Consider the following 22,588-nt stretch of genomic DNA (forward strand, 5'->3'; position numbering starts at 1 on the left):
ACCCAGCAGCACTGAAGGCACGTTCAGAGACAACGCTGGCAGCTGGACACGACAAAATCTCCAAGGCGTAAGTTGAGAGCTCTGGCCATTTTTCTAGGTTTGAAGCCCAAAAGGAGCAAGGCTCCAGTTGCACAGTCATGGCATCGATGTTCATTTGGAGATACTCCTGTATCATCCTCTCCAGCCGTTGATTATGTGTCAGACTTGTTGTCTCTGGTGGCCTTGCAAAGGAGGGTCTAAAACAATTATGAAAAGATTCCATAAAATTGCTGTTACCAGCACCAGATACGGTCCTACTGGTACGGGTAGACTGTTGAAGATGACGAGACCGTCCCATGTTTGTCAAGTTACAACTGGGAGATTCACTCCCTGCACCTGCACGGTTGTTTGGTGGAAAAGCGGATCTAAGATCGAGTAACAGCTTCTGCTGATACTCCTGCATACGTGCGTCCCTTTCTATGGCTGGAATTATGTCACAAAATTTGGACTTGTACCGGGGATCTAATAGTGTGGCAAGCCAGTAGTCATCATCACTTCTAATTTTGACAATACGAGGGTCATGTTGGAGGTAGTGCAACAAGAAGGCACTCATGTGTCTTGCGCAGCCATGCGGACCAAGTCCACGCTGTGTTTGTGGCATAGAGGTGCTAACCGTTCTTTCTTCCTCTAACATCTCCCCCCAACCTCTTTCAACTGAAATTTGACCAAGGTCTCCCTCATCTGCTGAGTCTTCCATGTCCATGGACAGTTCGTCCTCCATTTCTTCATGTCCTCCTGCACCTTCCTCAACATCTCGCCTGCTACCATGCGCCCTTGTTGATCCCTGTCCCCCATGCTCCCATGCCTGGCGCCTTGGTGATGATGAACGTCTGGACCTTGGTGATGTTGTTGTGTCTTGCGCATATGAATCCTCCTGTAGTTCATCCCCTTCCTGTTGTCCCACCCCCTGACTCCGAATAGTGTTTAGCGTGTGCTCCAGCATGTAAATGACTGGAATCGTCATGCTGATAATGGCATTGTCAGCCCTAAACATATTCGTCGCCATGTCGAAACTGTGCAGAAGGGTGCATAGGTCCTTGATCTGAGACCACTCCATCAGGGTGATCTGCCCCACCTCTGCATCTCGTTGGCCCAGGCTATACGTCATGACGTATTGCACCAGGGCACGGCGGTGCTGCCACAGTCGCTGTAACATGTGGAGAGTTGAATTCCAGCGTGTCGCCACATCGCATTTCAGGCGATGAACCGGCAGGCCGAAAGACTTCTGGAGCGATGCAAGTCGCTCAGCTGCGGCGCTTGAACGGCGGAAGTGAGCAGACAGTTTTCGTGCCCTGTTCAGAAGGCCATCTAGGCCGGGATACTGTGTTAAAAATTGCTGCACGACAAGGTTCAACACGTGAGCCATACAAGGTACGTGTGTCACCTTGCCCAGGCGAAGGGCCGCACCCAGGTTTGCAGCATTGTCGCACACGGCCTTACCAGGCTGCAGGTTGAGTGGAGACAACCATTTATTAAACTCGGACCGCAGAGCTGACCACAACTCCTCAGCTGTGTGACTCTTATTCCCAAGACATGTCAAGCTAAAGACCGCCTGATGCCGTTGCGCTCTGCTGCCAGCATAGTAATGAGGGGTGCGTGATTCCTTCTGCGCAGTGAGAACGCTGGTGGCCTGACCAGGCAGGCTTGGGGCGGAGGTGGAGGACCCAGATGAGGTGGAGGATGCAGAAGCAGTGGCGGAACTTGGACAGACAGAGGATTGACACACAAGTCGTGGGGACGGCAAGACTTGTGCAGCAGACCCTTCACCATCTATCACCATAGTTACCCAGTGCCCAGTCAGCGACATGTAACGTCCCTGTCCATGCTTACTGGTCCAAGTATCGGTGGTGAAATGCACCCGTTCACACACAGAGTTTCTCAAGGAAGCGGTGATGTTGTGTGCGACATGCTGGTGTAGCGCGGGCACACCTTTCTTAGAGAAGTAGTGGCGACTAGGCATCTGGTACTGGGGCACAGCGACAGACATAAGGTCTCTAAAATCCTGTGTGTCCACTAGGCGGAAAGGCAGCATTTCTGTAGCCAACAGCTTACAGAGGGATAGAGTCAACCTCTTAGCTTTGTCATGGGTCGCAGGAAATGGCCTTTTATTTGTCCACATCTGAGGGACAGAGATCTGGCTGCTGTGTGTAGACGGTGTTGAGTAGGGTGTCCCTGGAAAAATGCAGGTTTGTGAGGAAAGTGCAGGCGGTGACATGATGTTGCCTTCATCCAAAGTTGGTGCTATCGATGTCTGAGACAGCTGTACACACTCACTTGTTTCCCCTTCCAAAACAACTGACGACCTACCAAGCAAACTGCCTGTTGCGGTTACAGTGGTGGAAGTTGTGGGTGGAAAAACAGGTGTGACAGCTGTCCCCACAGTCCTAGAAGATGACGAGCGCGCGGATGCACTGGAAGGGGCAGGCGGTGGATGGTTCGCTCCGCTAGGCCGCATTACAGCACGGTGAGCTTCCCACCGGGCCATATGATATTTATTCATGTGACGATTCATGGAAGAAGTTGTCAAACTGCTGGGGTTTTGACCTCTACTAAGAGAACCATGACAAATTTTACAGATCACATAATTTGGGCGATCTTTTTCTATGTCAAAAAAGGACCAGGCTAGGCAAGGCTTAGAGGCCATGCGACCTGATGATCCACCCCGAATAATGCTCAGAGGCAGAGTGGTGGCTGAGGATGCAGTTGTAGACGTGCTACCAGTACTCCGACTCTGTCCAGGAAGGCGCAAGGTAACTTCGTCATCAGTTGCATCCTCCTCCACCACCTCTGTTGACCTCCTCGAGCGCCTGACTGTGGGTTGACAGTAGGTGGGATCTAGAACTTCATCATCAATTGTTGTGTTTGCACTCCCCTCCCCCTCTGACCGAGCCTCTTCTTGCCCTGACCAAATATTTAAGTTGTCATCCCAATCGGGTATCTGAGTCTCATCTTCATCAGTATGTTCCTCATTGTCTATAACCACAGGTGTTACAGTTTGTGACAAAGGGTCAACATTATGCTCCGAAACTTGGTCCTCACGGCCTGAATCAGAGTCACAAAGGTTCTGGGCATCACTGCAGACCATTTCCTGTTCTGTACTCACTGTAGCTTGGGAGCAGACCTCTGATTCCCAGGCTATAGTGTGACTGAACAGCTCTGCAGACTCAGCCATCTCAGTTCCACCATACTGTGCAGGGCTGATGCAGACTTCAGAGCTGGGAGAAATCAAGTTTGATTGGGATGACAACTCAGAGGACTGGTGTTTTTTGGATGCGGTACTTGAAGTGGCTGAGAGGGCACTTGTTGGACCACTTGAGATCCATTCAAGCATTTTCCTTTTTTGCCCATCATCTACCTTTGTTCCTGTTGTTCGTGTCCGTAAAAAAGGGAGCACATCGGATTGTCCACGGTAAGTAGTAGACATCTTACTTTTGCTGGTAGATGGTCTATCTTCAGCAGATGATAATGGAGCTTTGCCACCTTCCCCACGGACAAAACCTTTTTTGCCTTTTCCACCACGCCTCTTCCCCTTTCCACCAGCATCTGTCATTTTGCCACTCATGTTGATTGTGACAAGATTGTGGACTGAAAATGTGGTAGTAAAAATTGAGAGGTGGTGTAGATTGCAGTGGTGGTCTAGCTTTATTAACAGCAGAATAATAAAGAATAAATATCCCTGACAATGCAACTACGGCCCTTAAACTGGCAGCAAAAATTGCTAGTATAATGGCTTAGTTATAATGAGTTGGAGTGTGCAATGCAGGCAGAGGTGCTCTGCAAATGTCTTTGCACTAGTGTGACTAGACAACAGTCCAATAGCCACGTTTAGGATGCCACTAGGTACTCTGAGTGTTTGCTAGTATAATGGCTTAGTTAAAATGAGTTGGAGTGTGCAATGCAGGCAGACGTGCTCTGCAAATGTCTTTGTACTAGTGTGACTATAGCAAAGTCCAATAGCCACGTTTAGGATGCCACTAGGTACACTGAGTGTTTGCTAGTATAATGGCTTAGTTATAATGAGTTGGAGTGTGCAATGCAGGCAGACGTGCTCTGCAAATGTCTTTGCACTAGTGGGACTATAGCAAAGTCCAATAGCCACGTTTAGGATGCCACTAGGTACACTGAGTGTTTGCTAGTATAATGGCTTAGTTATAATGAGTTGGAGTGTGCAATGCAGGCAGAGGTGCTCTGCAAATGTCTTTGCACTAGTGGGACTATAGCAAAGTCCAATAGCCACGTTTAGGATGCCACTAGGTACACTGAGTGTTTGCTAGTATAATGGCTTAGTTATAATTAGTTGGAGTGTGCAATGCAGGCAGAGGTGCTCTGCAAATGTCTTTGCACTAGTGTGACTAGACAACAGTCCAATAGCCACGTTTAGGATGCCACTAGGTACACTGAGTGTTTGCTAGTATAATGGCTTAGTTATAATGAGTTGGAGTGTGCAATGCAGGCTGACGTGCTCTGCAAATGTCTTTGCACTAGTGTGACTATAGCAAAGTCCAATAGCCACGTTTAGGATGCCACTAGGTACACTGAGTGTTTGCTAGTATAATGGCTTAGTTATAATGAGTTGGAGTGTGCAGAGGACAGAAGGGTACAGTGCCAGGATTGTGGGGCTCTGGGTAGAGGAATGGAAGCCTGCCTTTCTATTCCCTCCTAATAGGGAAATGCAGGGAGGAAATCCCTGACCTTGGCTACACAGACGCTGTCGCTGTTTTCAGGACCTGTCACCTATGGCTCTGACCCTAACGGTTTGAGCCCTTAAAAGGACTGATAGAAAGTGCTATCCCTATGCTGTCTAACGCTGTGTATGGAGCGCATACAGCTGTATCGGCGATAGGACTCAGGAGGACGGAGCTGCGACAGTGATGTCTGACACCAAAGACGCAGAAGAGATAATGGCGTCCTGGAGGAAAATGTCCGGTTTTATAATGCAGGGACATGTGACATGGACATCCTATCACACATGCCGTTGCTTCTGTGGCTAAACGTCCACTTAGCTGTGTGTGTGTCTGGGATTGGCTGACATGCTGGCCCGCCCCACTACACGCGCGCGCTTAAGGAAGGAAGACAAGGAAAAAAAAAAAATGGCGATCGCCATTATAGAAACAGCAGTGATCTGAAGGCGCTGTTCACGCACACTATACACTGAAATGTCATAATAGTGTGATTCACAGAGTGACTTACACTATTACAGCGGAAACCAAGCTAGGAATTAGCTGTTTTTTTGCTGCTAGAACCGTTCTCGAACGTTTCTAGAACTATCGAGCTTTTTCAAAAAGCTCGAGTTCTAGTTCGATCTAGAACAGGCCCCAAAATCACTCGAGCCTAGAACTGGAGAACCTCGAACCACGAACCGCGCTCAACTCTACTGGTAACCTTTCTGCCATGTAGTCTCCCATATTCATTGGCACTTATCTTCCTATGCACATTGTACACAGAAAGCTGCCAGTCATTGGTGTAGGCAAAGTTCAGCATAGGTAAATGTAGCAGATAAAACTGGAATTTTATCAAAAAGGTAGCAAGCACCAGAGTAAGTGATACATTACTGGAATCAGGGTCTTTGCCCTTACGCTATTTTGCTCCCAAATGGATAGATTCCCATTTTTAAACCAAAGTACCATAGTGATAATGAACAGAGACCACAAAAATTGTTAAAAGGTAATTCCGAACTTGACAAGCTATCACTTATCTACAGAATAGTAGACAACTTGCTGATTGCTGGTAATGGGGAAATCTGATCATCACTTGTGGCCAGCAGTCCCATAGACAATAAGTGGAGTGGAGGTGTATTTGGTTATTTAAAGCTTGCCCATAGAAATGAATGGAGAAGGTGTGAAGGCCATTCCCATTCTTAGGCCTCGGTTCCACTTGCATTATGCATGGATGAGTGCAATCCGATAAAACATCAGATTGCATTCACACCAGTACAAAACTATGAAGCAGTGTCCATTTGTGATTGATTTCTCATGCCATATCAGCATGAAAAAAGAATGGCAGCATGCTATGTTTGACATCAAGTCTCAGCTCACACACACCCATACAAGTCTATGGGAGTGTGTGAATCATCGCACTGCACTCACATGTCATCTGAGTGCAGTGTGATATATAGGGCTCTTTTCCATCTGCGATTTTCATGCACGAGGGCAATCTGATAAAAAATCGGATTGCACTTGCACCAGTGTTAATCAATGAGACAGTTTCCTCTGTCCTGTTTTTTCTCCACACGAATCTTACTCTCGGTACAATCGCAGCATGCTGCGTTTTGCACCGAGTCTCGACTCACGCGTGTGTAAAATCGCACTGCACTCGCATGTTTTGCAACTGCACTGCAGTGCACGCAGAGACAGACAACGGAGGAGATGGGAGAAATTGCTCTCTCCATCTTCTCCACACATGACACCTGCAGCAGAGGGTCATTAGCATATTGCTCTGATTCTCCCGTATTGGGAGCAGTACGCATGTGGAAAAGAGCCCATATGGCGAGACAGGCAACAAAGGAGAGAGGGGAAGTGCTCCCTCCCTCCTCTCTGCAGCTGTGATCCGATCACAAGATCACATCACAGTTGCATGACACTCACCTCACGCTCGCAGCAGAGCCCGAGCCGAGGGTCATTAGCTTATCGCTTCCGATGTTCTGGCATCCTTAGACTTGGGCTGGGGTCACATGTGCATATGAAAAAATTGTCCCACTTTCATCCACATAATTAGGACTATTTTTTCACACTTGTCATTAGTATGCTGTCAGTGTGCAATCCGTTTTTTTCTCAGTAACAATTATTCATTTACAGTCATTTACAGGGCCATTTATAGTGTTACAGAATAGTTTTGTATCCACAACAACGGACGTCACTAGGATGGTCTGTGTGCTCTCCCTGTAGTGTCCATTGTTTTTCTCACAACCATGGAATTGCATTGGATAGCCTCGCGCGATTTCGGCATCCACTCAAATCTGAATGAGAAAAAACTGAGCATCTGCTCCAACTCATTGACTAACATTTGAGGGTTTCAGAGCCCTGTTCTCAGGATGTCAAATTCAGACTGCAATTGTAAGTTATCATCTATCCTTCCAATAGGAGATATTATACCATGTTAGGCCTCCTTCACACAACTGTATCTCCGGTACATGTCACGTCAGTTTTCACATGTACCTGAAACAGGGACCCACGTAGACCCATTAAAATCAATGGGCTTTAACCCCCTGAAAGTTGCCATCAATGTGATGGCAGCATTCAGCAAGCAGGGAGAGGAATCGCTTACCTTTCCTTGGTGATCAGGTCCTTGTAATTTGATCAAAGGGACCCGATTGCTGCCATGTCATCCCTGGGAAATCATCATGGCGACCCTGGGTTACTGAGGTACAGATCACCTCACAGATCATGTCGGCTGCATAGTGTGGGAGGTGAAGTGTCAGTGCAACACTGACAGATATAATCAACTATAGTGATAAAGCATTGCAGTGGATTATAAAAATACAGAAAAAAGCAGAAACAATTGACACGCTGTGTACAGCAAGTTAAGATTCTCATAGACTTTCCTGGCATGTGTTTTTCCTTGCAGTATTGATTAAATTCTGCAAGGAAAAATGCATGAAAAAAAGCAGCAAAAAAGCAACGTGTGCACATAGCCTTAGGCTATTTGCCCATGGGACTCTGTATCTGCGGATTTTTCTGCATCAAAATCCGCAGCTTTCCCCCGGAATCCGCACCTTTTCATAGGTGCGGATTTGACGCGGATTTGATGCAGATTTGACGCGTATTTTGTTGTGGATTTTGCGATTTTTTTTAATTCAATTGAATAGGCAAAATCCGCACGAAAATCCGCAACAATAATTGACATGCTGCAGATTTTTCCGCACGAAAATCTGCATGATTTCCGCTGCGGAAAAATCCGCAGCGTGGGCACAGCATTTCCCAAATGCCATAGAAATGGCTGGGGAGTAGCTGTGCTGCAGATTTCTGGAAAATCTGCGGCTTTTCCGCGAGAAATGCGCGGCAAAATCCGCGCATTTTCTGCAGCGTGGGCACATAGCCTTAAGGGTACTTTACACACTGCGACATCGCTAGAGATCTCATTAGCGATGTGAAATTCTAGATCGCAAGTGCGATCTTTCGATATCGCACATAGGTCTTTTTACGCATGTGCGCTCTCGAAGGATCGCACTTGCAATCTAGAATTTCACGTCGCTAGCGATGTTGCAGTGTGTAAAGTACCCTTTAGGCTATGTCCACACACAAAGTATTTGGTTGCAGAAAGTTCGGCACCAAATCTGCATTTCCTGGCAGAAGAATCACTGGTCTCTGTAGTGCATTTTTGCAGCGTTTTTGGTGCTTTTTTGCATGAGGTTTTTCCATACGTTTTTCATGCATTTGGGGTGGAAAAATCCCAGCAAATTCCTAAAAAAAAATTGCATGCTGCAGTTTATTTTCTGCACCAAATATGCAAGGGAAAAATAAGCAACACGTCCACTACACAGAATTCTCATTGACTTTGCTGGCATAAGGATAGGCTTGCAGATTTGTGACAAAAGCTGCATGCAACAACATAAAAAAATGCATCAATTCTAGATTGCAAGTGCAATCTTTCGAGAGCGCACATAGGTCATTTTACGCATGTGCGCTCTCGAAAGATCGCACTTGCGATCTAGAATTTCACATCGCTAACGAGATCGCACGAGACAATAGATTGTGCGATATGTCGTCGGGGTCACGGTTTTCGTGACGCACATCCGGCATAGCGCACGACGTCGTCTCGTGTGACACCTCTGAACAACGCAGTATCGCTCACAAATCGTGAGTCGTGTACTCGTTGTTAGCTTTCATAATCTCGTTTATTTTCATGGGTGCAGGTTGTTCATCGTTACCGTGGCATCACACATTGCTCCTTGTGACACCACGGGAACGATGAACACAGCGTACCTGCGTCCCGCGGCACCTGCCAGCCATGTGGAAGGAAGGAGGTGGGAGTGATGTTTATGTCCCGCTCATCTCCGCCCCTCCGCTTCTATTGGCCGGCTGCCGTGTGACGTCGCTATTGCGCCGAACATCCTTCCCACTTCAGGAAGTGGATGTTCGTCGCCCACAGCGAGGTCATCCGGAAGGTAAGTGCATGTGACGGGGGTTAAACGAGTTTGTGCGCCACGGGCAGCGATTTGCCCGTGACACAAAAATGATGGGGGCGGGTATGATCGATTGTGAAATCGCACAATCGGTCGTCCCGTGTAATGCAGGCTTTAGACGAGTGAAATCCTTTTAGCATTCCAGATGTCATGCAAGTGCCATTTTCTCACCTACCATTAATATCACATCCATACGACATTCATTTTTTTCTCAGCAACTATTACTCATTTACAAGACCATTTACAGTGTTCTATGCTACAGAATGGTAATGTATCCGTAATAAGCGGATGGCATACGGATGGTCCATGTGCCATCCAATTTTTTTCTCATATCCCTACACTTGCATTGGTGAGTCTCGCCACTTTACGCAACAATATGCAGCATGCTGCGATTTTTTTTCCCCTTATTTCCTGCCAGATTCCAGCTGAGGAAAAACTTACAGAAAAGCACTGACTCATTGATTTATATTTGTGCAAGTGCAATCCGATTTTATATCCCATTGCACTTGGCATATTTATACACAAAGGTGAGCCAACCCTTATATAGATGCACTTGGTTGTTGATGCAGTGTTTTTTAAGACAAAACAATCAATCCTTTACCCTTTTCCTCCTTTTAGGATCCATTTCTTGATTTGGTAAATAAGAACAGACTTTATACCATACCAAATAACTGTTAAGACTTAAGCGGGCTTTACATGCTACGAGATCGCTACAGCGATCTCGTTGGGGTCACGGAATTTGTGACGCACATCCGGCCGCATTAGCGATGCCGTTGCGTGTGACACCTATGAGCGATTTTGCATCGTCGCAAAAACGTCCAAAATCGCTCATCGGCGACATGGGGGTCCATTCTCAAATATCGTTACTGCAGCAGTATCGAAGTTGTTCCTCGTTCCTGCGGCAGCACACTTCGCTCCGTGTGACACCGCAGGAACGAGGAACCTCTCCTTACCTGCCTCCCGGCCACAATGCTGAAGGAAGGAGGTGGGCGGGATTTTACGTCCCGCTCATCTCCGCCCCTCCGTTTTTTTTGGGCGGCAGTTCAGTGACGCTGCAGTGACGTTGCTGTGACGCTGAACGAACCGTCCCCTTAGAAAGGAGGTGGTTCGCCGGTCACAGCGACGTCGCAGGGAAGGTAAGTAGTGTGAAGGGTCCGGGCGATGTTGTGCGACACGGGCAGAGATTTGCCCGTGTTGCACAACCGATGGGGGCGGGTACGCATGCTGGCGATATCGGTACCGATATCGTAGTGTGTAAAGCGGCCTTTAGGATCCATAAAATATGGCCACAAGGAACCTGGCTATATAATAATAATAATAATAATAAAATAAACAGTACTTATCTGTTAACGCCCCTTTATGATGATCTCAGTTTACAGTACTGCAGAAGTGACGTGGCTATACAAATGACCACTGCAGGCAGTTACTGGCCACAGTGGTCACCTTGCTGAGCCCAGGGACTGGCTACAGCTGTTACATATGTCTGGAATATCATTAGTGTAACACAATAAGAAATGACCATTAATTAGCATGAGTGCGGCACAGGCAATTTAAAAGGCAAGTTATGTTTCTTTTGGATGAAAAACATCATTAAAAAAACACTTTTAACAATGCTCAAAACACTTCAGCCCAGTACATGCTGCAAAAATGTACGCTGGACTAACAAGTGAACTGTAACTGAAATGTGCAGAATTTTAGAAACCTTATATGGGAACTGTACGTTCAACAAACTTTGCCTACAGGCAAAAAGAAAAAACTTCGTAATATATCAGAGAAATCTGCTTCTGTCCTTACTTTTAAGTCATGTCCTCTGTTTCCCCCCAGCTCTTAAACTCACCAACCAGTTTAAAAGAACATCTTAGACAAGATGGATAGCTAGCTCACGGCAGTGTCATGTGACAGCTATTATACTTAGTGGAGTGTGGATGGTAAGGAGCAAAGAGAACCAGAATGAGGAAACAAGCAATAGGAGATATAGAAAGATTGTATTGAGCTTTCTAACAAGTCTTTTATCTCACTATGGTGCTGGATTCATATTTACACTGATAATCAATTTTGCATAATGACCTCAATGCTGCTGCTGCTTTCTATGTGATAACTAAGGAATGAATAGCAGAAACCAATCCCTACGTGATATGCTGTGTATGGGAAACATCATAGCACTGATCTCCTCCCGTCATCTCAGAGTAGATTGCAAAATTGAAATAGAGCATGTAGGGGGGAAAACTGGTGAAAAAGCAGTACACATGTCTTACAATGTCAAAACAATAGTTTTAATCCTCATATGACATACGCATAGGACATCTTATTCTAAAAAGCTAGCTTAAGACAATGTTACTAGAAATGAGTTGACCTGTGGAAGTTTGGTTCGGCGGTTTCATCCATTCTTTAGATAAAGTTCAGTTTGGGACCCGGACTTGACCTAAACACCAATGAAAGTCACTAATTGGGCACTTTGGGTCTCCTCTCACATACAGCCAGCAATAATTAGAATGCTTCAAGGGGCATGGTGGGCGTGGTATTTCCATTTTTTTTTTGTTGGGTACACACTTCATCTGATAATGCTGTTGTTACTCCCAGTGTGCGACGTTCAAACACTGCAAGTGGCTCGCACTGGGCTGAGCACCAAGCGTACATGAGCACAGCAATGCTCACTTGAGTGGTCAGCATACGTAAAGTGCACGAACTCCGAACTCAAACACTGATTTTTTAGTAAAGTTCGTGTTTGGTACGAACAGGAAATTTTACTTTTCAGGTTCACTCATCTCTAAATGTAACAGCAAAACAGAATGTTGAAAGGTTTTGCCCTTAGTTCAGAAATTGGATCAGCACTACTCATAGCAGACACTTAATATACACTGACAAGCAAAAGGGTAACAATTTTTGAACTTTTGACTTTCAGGTCCCATATCTCACCATTCACTACAGCTTTCAGTGTGAGACTACCTTGATTTTATAGACAATCATCTTTGCTATCCAATACTTAAATTTGACTTTCACCTATTTACCATATGATTAGTTACTGTATGTAGATTCTTTTCAAGTCACTACATTGTTACTGTTTTGCTCCTAAAAATCTAAAATTTAATTTTTATTATTTTGCTAGTATTTTGTAAATTCACCTTTTGGCTTTCAACACTGTCTGAATCCTTCTAGTCATGCTTTCAAACAGACTCAAGCGTGTTTTCACCAAAATCTGATCGCAGGTCTCTTTTACAAGTTCCCAATGTTGGTGCATACTAATCGACTCACTTTGTTATGTATACAGCTTTTTCTTCAACTGTACCCACAAGTGTTCAATTGGGATGAGGTCTGGGGACTGTGGGGGCCAACCCAGCACCTCTACTTCATTCAATCTCGACATATACTTTAGGTCTTTGTCCTGCTGGAACACTATGTCATCCTTTTCTTATCCATAGTACTTGAGTATATGAAGTAACTCATCTTGTAGGCTACTCACATATAGCTCAGCATTGAGACCACCATCAATCCTGGTCAAGTATCCAATGCCTTTGGTTATGAAACAACCCCATATCATCAGGTTTCCTCCAACAAACTTAACAGTGCCTCCCTTGCTTTTTCCAGAACCATTTGCACCCATCAGAACCTAGTCTATTGACTTTTGTGTTTTCATTCCAAATCACCTGTTTCCAGTCTTCTAATTACATTTATTTGTGGCTGTTTCTCAATTTGAATCAGTGACCTCTTGCTTGGGAATCAACCTAATAAAACACTGAACTTTTAGGAAATGTGAAAACAGGTTGTAATTTTTAGTATACAAAAAGAAAACGATTTTACACCACAAGGAGCTAATCAGTAACAAACAAGGAACCAAACAGTAACAATGCAATAACATGACAAGAATATGCACAATTAAATAGTTCCAAGTCAAATTCATGTACAACATAGCCAAACTGATTGTCTATAAAATAATGATAGTCTCCCTCTCAAAGATGTAGTGGATGGAAAGATATGGAGCCTTAAAGTGAAAAGTTCAAAACATTGCTATCCTTTTGCTCTTAATTATATGGGAGGTTTACTAGTGCATGGGTTACAAAACAGTTGTCTGTAAGCCTAGAAGAAGCACTAGTTCAAGTGCACCAATCACCAAGATTTCCCTATATAACCTAAACCTGGGGGGAGGTGTGCACCTCCCATCGTGCTCCATCCCCCATGCTGCGCACCCCCCATCGTGCTCCATCCCCCATGCTGCGCACTCCCCATCGTGCTCCATCCGCCATGCTGCGCACTCCCAAACGTGCTCCATCCGCCATGCTGCGCACTCCCAAACGTGCTCCATCCGCCATGCTGCGCACTCCCCATCGTGCTCCATCCGCCATGCTGCGTACTCCCAAACGTGCTCCATCCGCCATGCTGCGCACTCCCAAACGTGCTCCATCCGCCATTCTGCGCACCCCCCATCGTGCTCCATCCGCCATGCTGCGCACTCCCAAACGTGCTCCATCCGTCATGCTGCGCACTCCCAAACGTGCTCCATCCGCCATGCTGCGCACTCCCAAACGTGCTCCATCCGCCATGCTGCGCACTCCCAAACGTGCTCCATCCGCCATGCTGCGCACTCCCAAACGTGCTCCATCCGCCATGCTGCGCACTCCCAAACGTGGTCCATCCGCCATGCTGCGCACTCCCAAACGTGCTCCATCCGCCATGCTGCGCACTCCCCAACGTGCTCCATCCGCCATACTGCGCACTCCCAAACGTGCTCCATCCGCCAAGCTGCGCACTCCCCATTGTGCTCCATCCACCATGCTGCGCACTCCCAAACGTGCTCCATCCGCCATGCTGCGCACTCCCAAACGTGCTCCATCCGCCATGCTGCGCACTCCCAAACGTGGTCCATCCGCCATGCTGCGCACTCCTAAACGTGGTCCATCCACTATGCTGCGCACTCCCAAACGTGGTCCATCCGCCATGCTGCGCACTCCCAAACGTGCTCCATCCGCCATACTGCGCACTCCCCATCGTGCTGCATCCCCCATGCTGCGCACTCCCAAACGTGCTCCATCCGCCATGCTGCGCACAAACGTGCTCCATCCGCCATGCTGCGCACTCCCCATCGTGCTCCATCCGCCATGCTGCGCACTCCCAAACGTGCTCCATCTGCCATGCTGCGCACTCCCAAACGTGCTCCATCTGCCATGCTGCGCACCCCCCATCGTGCTCCATCCGCCATGCTGCGCACTCCCAAACGTGCTCCATCAGCCATGCTGCGCACTCCCAAACGTGCTCCATCCCCCATGCTGCGCACCCCCCATCGTGCTCCATCCCCCATGCTGCACCAGCATCAGCCTCTCTGCCCGCAGCATCAGCCTCTCTGCCCGCAGCATCAGCCTCTCTCCTCCCAGCATCAGCCTCTCTCCTCCCAGCATCAGCCTTTTCTGTCCCTAGCATCAGCCTCTCTCCTCCCAGCCTACCCCAGCCTCAGCCTCCCCCAGCATCAGCCTCTCTTCTCTCAGCCTCCCCCTCCCAGCCTTCCCCAGGATCAGCCTCTCTCCTCCCAGCATCAGCCTCTCTCCTCCCAGCATCAGCCTCTCTCCTCCCAGCATCAGACTTTCTCCTCCAAGCATCAGCCTCTCTCCTCCCAGCATCAGCCTCTCTTCTCTCAGCCTCCCCCTCCCAGCCTTCCCCAGGATCAGCCTCTCTCCTCCCAGCATCAGCCTCTCTCCTCCCAGCATCAGCCTCTCTCCTCCCAGCATCAGCCTCTCTCCTCCCAGCATCAGCCTCTCTTCTCTCAGCCTCCCCCTCCCAGCCTTCCCCAGGATCAGCCTCTCTCCTCCCAGCATCAGCCTCTCTCCTCCCAGCATCAGCCTCTCTCCTCCCAGCATCAGCCTTTTCTGTCCCCAGCATCAGCCTCTCTCCTCCCAGCCTACCCCAGCATCAGCCTCCCCCAGCATCAGCCTCTCTTCTCTCAGCCTCCCCCTCCCAGCCTTCCCCAGGATCAGCCTCTCTCCTCCCAGCCTCCTCCAGCACGCCGTGCTCCTCTGCCGACACAGATCCGATCGCACACACACACACACACACACACCCGATCGCATACACTCACACACACCCGATCGCATACACTCACACACACCTGATCGCATACACTCACACACACACTGAAGATATCGCACATACACGCTCACACTCACAACATCCGGAGATACCACATGCTTCTGGCCATGTGATCCTCCGGCAGGTCCTGAAGGTTCACTGCACAGTATTGCCGCCGAGAAGCAAGCTATATCCCAGGATGTTGTGAGTGTGTGGATGCGCTGTGATGTGTGTGTGAGGTGTGTGTGAGAGTGAGTGTGATCTGATGTGTGTGCGTGTGCGTGCGTGTGTGTATGTTCCACCGCTGCAGGACCTTGATGCGCTGGTAACTATGCTACCATGGTTACCAGCGTATCCCGTCCCCCGCTCGCACGGGAGCCCACACCAGCATACGGCGGCAACCCCAGCAATGCGAGAGTATGTGTCGGCTGGGTTGGCGGCGTACGCTGATGTGGGCTCCCGGGGGTACAGTACTCACCTAGGAGTCGTGGCTCCGTGTTGGTCGGTTCGGGGAATGCGTGCAGGGGGCGGGGCCAGAGCGAGCGTGCATTGCGTGAGGGGGGCGGGGCGTAGGCGAGTTGCCTGGGCGAGCGGCCAATCTGTGCGGGGGGGGCGGGGCCATGGCGAGCCCAGCGGCCAATCAGCTTTGTGTCACCGTAAGGACACAATTTTGGAGCAAGACAGACAGACAGACAGAATAAGGCAATTATATATATAGATAACTATAAAAAAGTATATACCATGTAGTAGTCTCTTTATTTATGAGCCCTCTATGTTTCAGATACATGTAACTGTATAGACATAAATATCCACATGTGTGTATATAGGTTTGGAGAGACCATTCATAACACAGACATAAAAGATTTAGTGAAACCCAAAATTGTGTAAAAACATAACTCAACATACTATACATGTATAATTATCTATATCTATATCAACATGTATAATTGTCTATATGGGCAGGATTCATATTTAAATTTAAGATTTAATATTGATTCTTTATATAGTAGTCAAATACATGCAGAGTTAATGTTTTTTATGTGAAACTCAATTAACTGTGGTAGCAGAATATAGAAATGTGGAGAGTTTGTCACATCATGGGTCAATTGCCTTTGGGTGCTTTAGTTAACTCTACATAATTTTCCTACTCAATAGGAAATTGAACATTTCCTACAATATGTATTAGAAAGAAAACATTTCAATGTATTTGATGTAAAAAGAGCAATTTTTAAATTCCAAATCTTTTTCTTGTAAAATTCTAAATAAAATTATAGCATTTTTGTAATAGACACACGACATAAGAACATCTAAAGTTCATATAAGCCAGTCTGACCTTCATTGTACAAATCAAAAGAGGTTGGTCAAAAATGTAATGCATGGAAGATTATGAATTGGAAAATATATTTCTGTCTTAGTGACAGTTTCTAAACTCTGGTCCTCAGGTAACCCCAACAGGTCAGATTTCAGAATTGCATATAGACTGAACACACATTGAAAATACTAATGCACTGAAAGCAATTATATCACCTGTTCAATCTTAAGAAAATGTTCAATTCATGACCTTTTTAAGGGTTCCTGAGGACCAGATCTCAGAAACTCCATCCAGTAATATCATCAATGTTTATCTCATCTCTTCCCAAGCTGTTTCTTACATGTCCGGTGGATAGAAAAGTCAAAAGTGGAACAGTGAACAGCAGATTTTCTGATATAGTAAACACAAGGATTTCTTGTATTCTCTCATTCATTTTAGATGATTGTCAAATCTCATGTTTTGTGTCTATTGTTTATTTGATGCTTGGAGAGGTTCTTCTTACAGATGAGTGAACCAATTTGATACAATTCAAATTTGTGTCAATTTTTTGGGAGATCCCTTACTCTAGCAAATTAAAACAATTTGTGATTTGAATCAGGCAAATCACCTAAAATAGAAGCAACCATCATGATAGAGATTTTTAGTTCATGGTCATTAGAAGAAAGAAGAGCATAGGTACTGCATGATGATAGACTGAGAAGAGGAAGGAGATCTTTGGTGGTGTAGCATTGTGGAAAGCTTTGTTGGTAACAGTGATAACTTTATATTGGACCTTGTAGTAGATGGGTAACTAGTTCAATGACTGGCACAGGGTGGAAGCATTGGTGTAGCAGCTGGACAGAAATATGACCCTGGGTGCTGCATTCAGAATAGAGTAGAGAGTTTAGTAAAATGGACCAATTAATACAGTTGCAGTAGTCCAGACCAGAGTAAATCAAAGCAACAATAAGAGTTTTTGCAGTGTCAAAGGACTGGAGATGTTTTTGAGGTGAAGGCGACATAAACAAGTGATTGGATATAAGGAGTGAAGGAAAAATCTGACCAAAATATTACCCCAAAGGCAAAGGGGGCGCTTCTTGGGAGTTATGGTAGAACCTCTCATGGAACACCAATATCTGGTTTAGATAGGTTAATAAGGGAGGAAACACGAGAAGTTCAGTTTTAGAAAGAGTTAATTTCAGACAAAGAGAGGACATAATATTAACGACAACAGAAAGACAGTCACTGGTATTTTGTATTAATGTAAGGGTGATGTCTGGAAAATATAGTTATAATTTGGTGTCATCAGCATACAAATGGTATGGGAAACCAAACAAGCTGATGGTTTGTCCAATAGGGGGGTGTATAGAGAAAAGAACTGAGGACCTAGGTCTGGACCCTGAGGACTGTCAATAACTAACACTAGAAACACTGAAAGAGCTGTTAGAGAGGTAAGAGAACCAAGAGAGAGTGGTATCTTTGAGATTAGTGGAGTGGAGCAAAGCGAAGAGGATCTCTTGATCAAAAGTATCAAATGCATCAGAATGATCTAGGAAAATTAGCAGGAAGTAGTGATCATTACATTAAGCTGTTAGTGGATCATTAGAGACTTTAGTAAGGATAGATTCTGTAGAATCTATAAAGAGCAAAAATAACATTGTAAAGGTTCTTGAAGAGAGTTATCTCAAATACCGCAAATTAGACAGCTGTAGACCAAGTATTATAATTTAGAGATGAAGGAGAGGTAAGAGACAGGTCTGTAGTTAGAAAAGCAGTTCTGGTTGAGGAATTTTGAGGTTGTGTTTGCATTGAAAGGGGTTGTAAACAATCATAGGAGACCTCAGAGTGCAATTATCATCTTTCCAGAAAAATGCAGTTGGAGTATTTGTATATGAAAACATTTGCTGAAGATGGCAAATTTGAATAAAAAATCACTCAACTCTGAGTGTTGTGGATTACACCTAATTGCTTTTCTAAGAATCATTTTTAAAGTGCTATTTATGGCTATAATTTGTAGTTAGTATTACAGGTCAGACTAGTTCACTAAATGGGATTAGGTTGCAATACCAGTCACACCCTATAGACCAGAGTGGTGCTGATTCTGGATAAAATAGACTTTTATTTTGTACTCCTAAATTACTCCATTAAAGGTTGTTGACTTGTCGATTATGTGTTCATTAAGCAGAGTTATTATATTGAGTATAAGATCTGCTGATATGCACTGACCCATGTATCATTGTATTCAGTTACAGATAGAGTTGTGCTGAGATTATGAAGGCAACACCAATGTCTACATTACAACATCAGTGGCTTGCTAATAATTTCATTCAGACTTCTATTAAACATTTAGATCCATAGCATTGTTTTTCTTTTTTTATTTTCTTAAGGCTTCTTTCATGACTTGTTGATTCTAGAATCTAAGGTTTAGCCGTTCTGTCTTCCTGTTTACCATGCAGTGCATTTCTTTGACTGCGGAGCACTAATTATTATGATTATGTAGACAATCAACTACCTGCCTGCCCAGACAAGCTCTTCATAGACAGGTGTCAAAACATTTAGCAGCAATGTAAGCTCAATATAAAATATTTCTGTAGCTTATGTAATATTCAATTACAGGTTCCAGAGTTTTAAAGGCAAAGTTTGCCAAGTGGAGCAAGGTTTTCTGCACTACAGTCCATTTTAGAAGATAAATTCTCATTTTATTAAAGCACCTTTCACCAATTTTAGAATGTAAATCGGAATGGTGCCTGCATATCTGAGCAAAACAAAGTTTTTACTTTTTTATTTTTTTCTTATCTATTGTGAAGATATTAGTTTGCAGAGTTTAGGTTATATTTTTTGATAAACCCAACTGGGTATTACTAGAAATTTTTCTTTGTAGGCGTTTACTTTTCCTCCTGTATAACGTTGACCAATCCTAAACAGGAGGCATCATGCAGGGTAAAAACAAAAGAAGACCATCTTTTCCTGTGTGATGTAATGGTAGACAGAAGAACGTAGAGACATTTCTCCCCATCCACAATCCTGGTTCATCAAATCAATGTAACCTCTTCAATACCTTATAGTTGAGTGCAAAAGATCCTCTTGTCATCAAAGCAGGAAGTGGCAAACAAATGGAAAAGGTAGAAAACATATTCCAGCACTTTCAAAATAAAAAAAAACATGTCTTTATTATCCCATATTAAAAATCCTTAATAAGAACCAGTGTGTTTAAAATGCATTGAGTTTTCCTTTGCTCCCTATTTTATCATCATCTTTGATTTTTAATATGTAATAATAAAAAGATACACTTTTATTTCAAGAGTGCTAGAATCCATGTTCTACCTTATTCATATAATGATAGCCCTGCTCTCAGCCCTGATCTCGCTAGCTACTGTGTATTGTAGATCAGTGTTGAGTGTGATTATAAACACTTTTAGATCTCCTCTCTGAACAATATTAATGTTGGGTGAGGGGCAAAGCTGACGGAGCTGTGATAAGAGAGCTGCAGCTGCAGACATGTTTGTAATGGCATTCAGCTCTGCTTTATTCTACCTCCCTTCACATGGAATCACAGGATCTAATCTCTCTTTTTATACACCCTGAAATCTTGTTTGCTTTTGCAGCTGCTGCTTGACATTGTGTGCTGCTGCGCAGCTTATTTGTAACCAGAATACCCAAGTGCTTCTCCTGTTCTGTAGTCCCAAGTTTACTTCCATTTAATCAATGAATCAGCTCATCTCTAATCCCAATCACCTTGGATACAACAGGACAGTCCCGGCTGTGGGTCTATACCCTGCAGTCCTGGGCATCTGTTGAATGTCCATCACTTGCAAATGGGTTTGGCTTGGAGTGTGGCTAGCGGTGTGGACAATATTTACAATGGCGTTATGGACATGCCTCATGGTTTCACCCTCTTTCTGTTCTTCAAAAGTTGGGGGTATGCATGTAGCAGCCATATCATACAGATTATATAGGATTCATTTGAAGGTTTACCTACTTTGATAGATAAAGCTTAAGCATTAACTCTTAAAGAGGTTGTATGACATTAGAAAAAGTTGTTTTTTTTATAAATAGTTCTTTTTGTTTTCACGGGCTGGGCCTTGTATTACAGCTTGTCGCTTCAGTAGCCACCGGAGTAGGTTCTTTTATGTTATTAAGGTGTATTTACAAATATTTCAGTAATAGAATTCCAGGGAAAATCTAATCTGATCATATATGTGATTCATACTATAAAACAATAATAATGTTTCAGATTTTTCACACGTCACGTGTTTTAAGAATGTTTTTTAAGATCTGGCATCCTTTAGAAATGAATGGGGTCTGACAATGGTTCCATCCTTATGTGGGGGGTTTTGAAAAATATGTGCCAGACAAATGCAATTGTGACTACGTCCTAACAGTACTGAAATGTTTCATTTTTCAGTACATTGCAAAACATTATTAAACTTCCAGCGTTTGCAATAGATGAAAATACAATTAAATTGTACTTCTTTTCCAGATTTCCCAAATATAAGAGCTTCAAAGCAAGCATGAACGACCTACAAGATGGCCCTATGAAAACCATTGTGAGCAAAAGCGGCTTGAAATAACAGGAGATTTTCAGATGAATGAAAACTGATTTCCGTTGATCTTATTCAGATGAGCTGGGCTGTCTGGATGCACAGAAGAACACAAAGGTTAGTTAATGGAATCGAGTGAAGCATTGCATTGTTGTCTATAATGGACTGCATTAATGCAGCTACTTTTTATATCTGACATAAAGTCTAAACATACTCGATACAAACCCAGAGCTATGCTACGAATACCAGGGAACTAGAGGTGTTTTACATTATCCCATCTGCTGCCTTAAATCACCGCCCATCGGTATGTATTTGCCTGTTGCCAGTGTTTTTAGTAGCCTGTTTAGAAAGAGAGATCATAATAATATTTTCACAGGATAATCAATAGAGATCATTCTGTGCATAGGCTGCAGTTGTCCTGTTTACACAGAATGATGTGCTGCTGAAAAGATCATTTCTCCCAATGTTTTGCTTGTTCGTTGTATGATCTGGTCATGTTGTTTGATTTTTGTGAAATACACAATAAGTTCTGATATTTGTGCACCCTAACTTACATATTCAGTTATACAAGTATACAGTTGATGACATTTGGTGCTTATAAGATCCAATGGAGATTGGAGAGGGAAGAAATAGGGAGGAGCTGAAAGCAGACACATACATTCTGCTGCAGATTCTCCTACAATGACAGTAATGTGGGCTTTACACGAGACGACCGATCGTGTGATGCATCGCCGGGGTCACGGTTTTCGTGACGCACATCCGGCATCGTACACGATGTCGTCTCGTGTGACACCTCCGAGCGACGTAGTATCGCTCACAAATCGTGAGTCGTGTACTCGTCGCTAGGTTTCATAAAATTGTTTAATTAAAATGGCGCCGGTTGTTCACCGTTTCCGTGGCATCACACGTTGCTCCGTATGACACCATGGGAACGATGAACACAGCTTACCTGCGTCCCGCGGCACCCGCCGGCTATGTGGAAGGAAGGAGGTGGGTGGGATGTTTACATTCCGCTCATCTCCGCCCCTCCGCTTCTATTAGCCGGCTGCTGTGTGACGTCGCTGTGACGCCGAATGTTCCTTCCACTTCAGGAAGTGGACGTTCGTCGCCCACAGCAAGGTCGTCCGGAAGATAAGTGCGTGTGACGGGGGTTAAACGAGTTTGTGCGCCACGGGCAGCGATTTGCCCGTGACGCAAAAACTACAGGGGTGGGTACGATCGCTCATGCTATCACACAATAGATCGACTCGTGTAAAGCAGGCATTACACTTGACCTTTTTTATTTTTTACCATAGTTTTAAAGTGTAACTGTCATTTTACGACAAGCAGAATGTGTCATGCGATGTTCCATCGGTTCCAGACTCATTAGGTGTCATGGTGGCTTCAGGCTCTGTTCACACTGCTGAGCCTGACAGGCAACCTGATGTCTTCTAGTTGTTCAGACAAAGCTGGGCGTCAGCTGTTTCATGTGCCCTGTCCCTCAGTTCTGCAAGAGTTAGTTCCTAATGACCTAGGAAACTCTGCTTGGAGCTTAGGTTGCTA

The 22,588-nt window shown here is 45.0% G+C and overlaps 1 protein-coding gene across 2 annotated transcripts in view; it reads left to right on the forward strand.

The window, feature by feature from the left end:
* Positions 1–22,588, forward strand: part of HS3ST5 (heparan sulfate-glucosamine 3-sulfotransferase 5) — a 389,846-nt gene that overhangs the window by 189,379 nt on the left and 177,879 nt on the right. For both annotated transcript variants that reach the window (XM_075340038.1, XM_075340037.1), the window contains one exon: positions 20,986–21,163. The gene's annotated coding sequence lies outside the window, so the exon portion shown is untranslated. The remainder of the gene's footprint in view (positions 1–20,985; positions 21,164–22,588) is intronic.

The sequence above is a fragment of the Anomaloglossus baeobatrachus genome, chromosome 3, assembly GCF_048569485.1.
Source record: "Anomaloglossus baeobatrachus isolate aAnoBae1 chromosome 3, aAnoBae1.hap1, whole genome shotgun sequence".
In the NCBI taxonomy this organism is placed as follows: domain Eukaryota; kingdom Metazoa; phylum Chordata; class Amphibia; order Anura; family Aromobatidae; genus Anomaloglossus; species Anomaloglossus baeobatrachus.